Source organism: Pyxicephalus adspersus, chromosome 4 (genome assembly GCF_032062135.1).
Source record: "Pyxicephalus adspersus chromosome 4, UCB_Pads_2.0, whole genome shotgun sequence".
NCBI classification, from domain to species: Eukaryota; Metazoa; Chordata; class Amphibia; order Anura; family Pyxicephalidae; genus Pyxicephalus; species Pyxicephalus adspersus.
This window is the reverse complement of record NC_092861.1, coordinates 139431865-139439283: the sequence shown is the minus strand read 5'-3', so window position 1 is coordinate 139439283 and position 7419 is coordinate 139431865. Positions and strand designations below refer to the sequence as shown.

Below are 7419 nucleotides of genomic sequence, written 5' to 3'. Positions count from 1 at the left end.
CAGCTATTGATATTGGGGGTGTAATATTAAAAAAATGCCGCTAGAGGTCAGCATTGCACCGATTAGTGCTCACGGCAATCTATACATTACAAATGCGGGGCCTCGGGTGTTTTAGGTGCAGTCTGTATTGTGGCCGCAGATTTATTATCGTGCATTATATTTGTCCCTGCAGACGATAAGCAAACTTTGCCAGGGAAACAATGAACGCCGCACTCGCTGTTTCACCTTTCCTTGTTCCTGATTACAATAAAAAGGGGGTGGGGACTAATGACGTTTCGTGTCCGCCCTATGAGAAGGCTCTTAAAGCGTTCTGAGGGGAAACATGTCAGAGCTCCAGTGGCGCAATCGGTTAGCGCGCGGTACTTATACAGCAGTACAATGCAGAGCAATGCCGAGGTTGTGAGTTCGAGCCTCACCTGGAGCACAAATCTTTTTCTGGTCTCAATTAATTTTTATGGTTCCTTTAATACATGAAATCCTGAATCTGTTCCCTTGATATGTGTTTGCGTTGTTGGAAGGGAAATAAAAAAATGTTATAACTTTATCTGTGAGTGATTGTTATTATCTATGCTGTTTTATGTCTATCTATTATTAATTATAAAATTATTTTTATTCAAGATTTGTCCCAGGATTCATATTTTTTTCCATTCAATTTATTTAAAAATCTTCTGAATTTTGGGTGAAAATTTTTTGGTGAAAAAAAAAAAAAAATTCCTTTTAAGCTAAACACAGAATAGGGTAAGACTATGATTGCAATGGGATTGTCACCGCCGTGCAAGAGTTAAATGTTCCTTTAGGTTTAGAAATTAAAGAACTTTTAGGACCCTTTCAGATCCTGTTGGCTGGGGGGACTTGGGGCCCTTGTGCAGCGGCACACTTTGCAATTTGCCATTCTGGACAGACAGAAATCTACCGCTGTGTGCCCAGGATTGGCAAACCACACTGTGAATATCCAAATTTGCACTAAACCACTATGTTCCTAGGGGTGGATATTGGGAGGTGCAAAATGTACCACTTCACAAAGGCCCCAGACTTCCCCCAGCCAACAGGATTTGAAAGGGTCCTAGAAGTTCCCTTATTTCTGGACCTAAATGAACAGCCAGCCAACAGGGACTCCATAGGGGCCACAACCTATTTAGGTGGGGGCCCAAGTCCATTCTGCACTGGGGCCCACAGGTTGCTTTTGGAATCCATGCAGGGCATCTGCATGTAAATAATGTTTTCCAAGCTCTCCTATTCATTTGAATAGGAGCAGTTAGGGGACCACAGTTGAGCCCACTGCAGAACTCACCGTGGAATTGGCCCTCACTTACCTCTTCCATCAATCTCCTAGTACAGGTAGTCCCCAAGTTAAGGACATCTGACATATGGAAGCCTCCTAGATACAAAGGGTAGATATAAATGGCAGGTCAGAGGCTTGAGGGGGGGGTGGTTTGCATGACTTGCAGAGGAAATCTTTTGCCATACACAGGTTGTGGGAGATCTTAAGAGGGAAGTTGATCTGTAACATCTTGTAATTCTTTAATGACCAAGACAAACTCTGCAGTTGTTTCTTTTTGCATATCAAAGCACAGCTTGCTCCAGAAGGTAATGAATGTCTAGGCTCCATGAATATTTTTTTTGCTTTGTTTGTGATTAACAGTGAGGATTTTATACAGTAACTGACACCATGCTGCCTAATAATTTGTTGAAACAAACATCTGTCCTAATTGCATTTAATAAAATAATGTACCTGTTCCAACTTACATACAAATTCAACTTAAGAACAAACCTACAGTCCCTATCTTATATGTAACCCGGGGACTATCTGTAGTTTGCATGTTCTCTCCCCTCTGGTGCCCTTTGTGTTCATTTTACAACAGTGAATTATGCATTTTAGAAAATAAAGGATCTGGGACCTCTAGACTGAACACTTTATAGAGGAGGCTGCAGGGGACCGGTCACACGGAACCAGCGTATTCAGTAATCAAAGTGATTTAAGGGCAGGTTCAGACCTGCAGCAAGCGCAAATGTTCCTGTGTGGCTGCCAAAGGCTGGTAATTTGCCAGCTGCCTGGTATAAATACCTGGTGTCTGCATTTTTGACAGCGGGCTGTAGTGAGCAGTACTGAACCATTCACTGCTACCCCCATTCATTTTCCATAGGGCTGGTGCTTGTAGAAGCTACTTGTGGCGTCTCCGGCTCGGGCAGCCATTCACTGGCACGAGGAAGCTGAAACAGCACCACAACCTCACCGCCATTCTGAACCTATTAGCCTTAGCGCTTGCAGTGCTGGAGTACCAAAAAAAACTCTGGTAGAATCTTTTCATCCATTGGTTGTTGGTTCCTCCTCATGAGCCCCATGGGAGGTGGTTAGAAGAATCAGAGCATATGGGGCAGCAGGTATTAAACACCCTCCAGATACAATGCTACAATGGCCAGGGATCTGCTACACACGGTGTTGTCATCTTTCCTGGAAATACTAACAACTAATTATGTATTCAGATAATATAGAATAAATATCAGCTTCCCTCATCTAATATCAGATTATTGGTACACCCAAAAGGGACTTCATACATCTCCAAACACATATTGTCAACAACGCTGTATATTTTAAAACATATAAGGATGTATTTATAAATTATTCCCCTGTCAATTTAGCTAAATTTTGGCCATTTATTCCTTCGGTCACTGGTTCCCAACCTTTTGCAGCTTGCGGACCACTGAATCTACGGACTCTGGACCGTGTTCTGTGTCACTCAAAGGGGAAGAAACTTCCCCCATAGTGATGTCATAATGCCAGAACCCGCCCACTCTCCCATCGCAGGTCTGAGCCCGAGACACAACTCGCCCACCGCCCTGAGCCTGCGATGCATACAGGAGACATGGACTGCAGCTCTGGCTGGTGCACCCTCCCAAACGGGGTCCTTCTCCTGACCCCACTGGGGGATGCACTGGCCAGAGACACAGACCACCGCTGGTCTCCCCATGCTCTCCCAACCCACCTGTTAGACGGGCCGGGGGTTGGGGACCCCTGCCTTAAAAGATACATCATACAGTAATGTGCTCTGTTAATAATCGCCCACTAGGTGGCAGAATGAGTCTTAGGTTTAGTATGCATTGAGTAGATCAGTGTTTTTCAACCATTTTTGAGCCACGGCACATTTTTTACATTAAAAAAATCCTGCGGCACACCACAAATCAAAAGTGTTACAAAATTACACTTTGTAGCTAATTCTCGCCTCTAAAAATAAACATAAATAAAAACATAATAAAAATAAACACTGACATGGAAGAGTATTACATTACTCTGCCAGTCACTACAGCACAGGCACTCGACAATGGTAATTGGATAATTTCCCACGGTACACCTGAAGATCTCTCACGGCACACTAGTGTGCCACAGAACAGTGGTTGAAAATCACTGGAGTAGAGCAACACATAGGGATTCGAATGGCTGTAAATGATCTGACAGTTGCATTGATGGGTGAAACATTTATAAACACAGCCTAAAGTTTATCAAACACATATATAAAATATTGACCAGAAGTGATAAAACATGAGCAAATCTACAAGAGCTACATATGGATGTTTTTTTCTCCTTTAGCTGTAGGAAGGGAAAAGGATTTAAAAAAAGTTGGATACATTCTGTTCAGTTTGCATAACATTTTTATTCATATTGAAGGCCTTACAAACCAGATATACAGCTTGTGTGTATTTCAGAAACATTCAGAGAAGTACATGGGGAGAAGTCTCTGTAGTCCTGACTGCAACATGTTTCATGGATCATGGTTTGCTTCATCAGGCAATCAGACCCTTTAAACACATTGTAAATCCTAATAGAAAAATTGGCCATTAATGTCCATATAACAATTTGTTTATTTATAATCTAAATGGTACATCAACATTATTATTGTATTAATTATAAAATCAACATCTTCTGCTCCCATCTCTTGCCACAACCCCTCCCCAACATGCTGGCTGCCTATAAAGGGGCAGAGATAAAAAAAAAAAAAGGCATGACAGGTAGTAGGTGGAAAGGTAGGAAATGGAGCCCAGAAATTTCAGGCTTGGATAATAGTGACAGGGAAGAATCCAATACAATATATGCATCAATAAAGGGAACTTTTTTAGGATAGTGGGGACGAACCAGAACATGAACAAGGTTGCTAACCTATAATTTAACATATATATTTGACATAAAAATTGACATATAAACTATGAGTATATTTTCTAAAATGCCTATAGTTTTTTTTAACTAAATATGTTTATGTATGCTTCTTTCACATCTTTAGACTATTTTGATTTTTTTTTTCCTCTAGGCTTGTTATTCTCATAAATATCCACTAGATGGCAGCATTGTCATCTCTAAAATAAGCCACTGGAGGCTCTTTCCTGGAGAGTCAGACTGAGCCCTAAATGACAATAAATAATTATATTGAAACTTTTTTCCACTGCTCTTTTCTTCCTAAAATACAAAATTTATTTGAAAAGGCCAAAAAACATGTCAGTATGCTTCAGGTTTAGAAGGTAATATGCTTCAGGTTTAGGAAGCTGGTATATTAAATGGTTGGTAACAAAAAGATTCTACTACAGCTAACTACAAAAAAGTCTTCTTTCTGAATATGAATATATATATATATATCTATCTATATAGATATATATATATAGTTTTGATCAGGATATCAGGATTGATATCTTCCTTTAAACAGGAAGTCAGGGTGAGGTACAGATGCTGATTTTCCTGGCCTCCTGAAGAAAACACCACTTTCCTGGCCTAGACCTGCAGTGGGGATTTTCCCTCTTCACAAGGGCTACATACTCATCTAGGTGTGGGGGTAATATAAGAAGCAATTTAAATTATTCTTTCATTCCTTAATTTGCTCCTGTAGGATACCCAACAATCCCGGCTTCCCTTGCAGATGCCAGGAATTAATGAACTCCCTCGCACTTGTGTGGGCATTATGTCATCCTGGGCCAGCCAATCAAAATAGCCAAAGAAAGAAGACCCTGCAAAGGAACAGAGACAGGTGAGTTCCCCTTTAACTCTAATATCTTCCCTAACAGGTAAATTTTCCTCTACATATAGGGTTTCATTTTCTAAAGGAATATAGAATGTTCACATATAGCAAAATCAGTACACTTAGGTTAGCAAATGAGATAAAGCTCTGCTGACTTCAAATATGCAATTATGTGTAAGCAACATCTAGCTTTTTTCTTTTTAAAGATTTCTTTGCTCGTGATTGGGTATTCTTTGCAAGGTGAATTTTCACCACATTCACTAAGCTAAGTGAATTATCCCTTGCAAGATGATAATTTTGCTTGCTAAATTAGCAGACTAAGTTCCTTTAGTATATAAACCCCATAATGTTTGATTTGTGGAGGGGAACTAGCCGACATAAGCGTATTTCCATTTTAGAGGAAGGTCCATGCCAACATGAGGAACCCGGATCCATTTAACTTAAATTGGCCTCAATGATTCACCGGCTCTTTAAATATAGAATAAAATGTACAAGTCTATGAGACGATTAGGAAATTGAGGAATGTGCTCGTGTATATTATGGGATATTTGTATTAATCATGTCCCCCTGTTCTCTCCCCGATCCCCTGCTTTGCTAAGGATACTTGAGTGCATTTATATTAATTACATGTAATTAAAAGCACAATGTGATTGAGGCCTGCAAGAGGCAATATGGTGCAGAGTAATAAATATTGTAAGCATTATATATAAATGCATGAGGCCTGGGATATAAATAACATGGATTCCAGGAAGGAAGGAGCACTTAATGGAAAGATTAGCTGTACTGAAAGCTAATTTTCCCTAGGCATAATGCGGCTGTGCCGTCCTCCAGAGCTGGGTGTGCTGTTTGATTTTACTGCTGGAGGTGCCCACCTCTGCATCATACTAATCCTAGGAATTGGCTGCTCAGCTTTTAGTGAAAAAAGCAGAAACACGCTGCAAACCCGCATTCTAATCTCCTATTACTCCTATTGATACACAACACCGGATTGAATTACAAATGTTTTATAGAACTTCTAATTGGAACACAGAGAAAAGACAATGACTTCATGGAAATGAAAAAAACAAAAACTGCTGCCTTGCACTATGGATTTCATGGTCATTGCTTATACCTGGTGTTTGGAGGAGTTAAATAAGTAGAATAAGTAAAAATTATATATAAAGTCAAGTTGAATTGTTGGGTAAAATAAATCGGAGGTTCATCATAACAAAAATATGCAAAGGCTTGGGCTATGTACACGTGTTGCATTTTTGTCATTGGAAAGATCATTTATGATGGTTTCCATCGGTAGACGAATGAACAAGTGCTGTGCACAAAATACCATTCTGTTCCATGGAAAGGACGAGCAAGCTGTCCTCTATTGAAATTCACAGCGATCATTCCCAACTGGTCGTTCCTTAAACTGTCCTGGTGCTCTGATGGCAGGGGACCACCATACACGTCAAATTTTCACCCAAGACTAGCACAATCTACTATATCATTAATAATTAGACGTTGATGTGTACAAAACCTTACAGTTTGCATGGTTTAGATAAAAGCCACAGCATGAATAAAAAAGTTGACCAATGGCCAGCATGCTGCAGAGAGGAAACCTTTGGCCTATTTCTCACTGATGGTTTTTAAAAGAATGAGTAGAAACCACATGCAGCGGTTGTACAGCTGTTTCCTAGGCAGTTTTTGGTGCTGTACATTGCGTTTGTTATAAATATGCCGAATACCTCCAACTACCTAACCATGTAGTTGCTGTTGCTTGCCAGCCATCAGATGCTGCATGTAACAGTTTTGACGTTCAACCATCCTTCTTTCCAGTGTAATAAGTGTTACACATTGCTTTGTATGCAGTTTTCATATATGAGAGGGTATGCATAGCACTAAGAAAACCATCAGTGTGGATTAAGCTTTACACTTTGGGTGGAAGCAGTGGTCTTTCTGCAGAGGCCTGGTATTTTACCTGCAGAGGCAAATCTAAATCAATATCCAATCAGCAATTTATTAAAAAAAGATATTTTCCTTTAAATATAAATCTGAAATTCAGACTTAACAAGAATGACCAAATTGCTAGGGGCCCTTACAGACTTGCAGTGTAAATCCATAACAAATCGCTGTTGTGCAGCTGATAGAAGCAAACTGCACCGCAGGTAACTGGATTTGGATGCATGCACAGTGAGATCTGCACATTTTTTACATTTTCAGGAATCCAATCTCTTTAAGAAATAAATGGAAGAAGAGGGATGAGATGGCAGGGTCCAGTGTCCAGTCTACACCGGAACATGGACGGAAGATTGGATGGCACAGGACCGGACTAGGATAGTGGAGGGATTGACAGCATTCATTCTATAAAGGTAAGTGTAATTTTTTTATGATATGTCTACTTTAAAGAAAAGTATTGTAGCTGTTTAAGCTATTTTTTTTTGCATAG

General features: G+C 40.1%; 1 non-coding gene across 1 annotated transcript; it reads left to right on the top strand.

Annotated features, from left to right (window-relative positions):
• The first annotated feature begins 330 nt into the window (after positions 1 to 330).
• TRNAI-UAU (transfer RNA isoleucine (anticodon UAU)) lies at positions 331 to 424 on the top strand. The gene is made up of 2 exons: positions 331 to 368; positions 389 to 424. It is a non-coding gene; the product is annotated as a tRNA-Ile (tRNA).
• Positions 425 to 7419: the final 6995 nt, after the last annotated feature.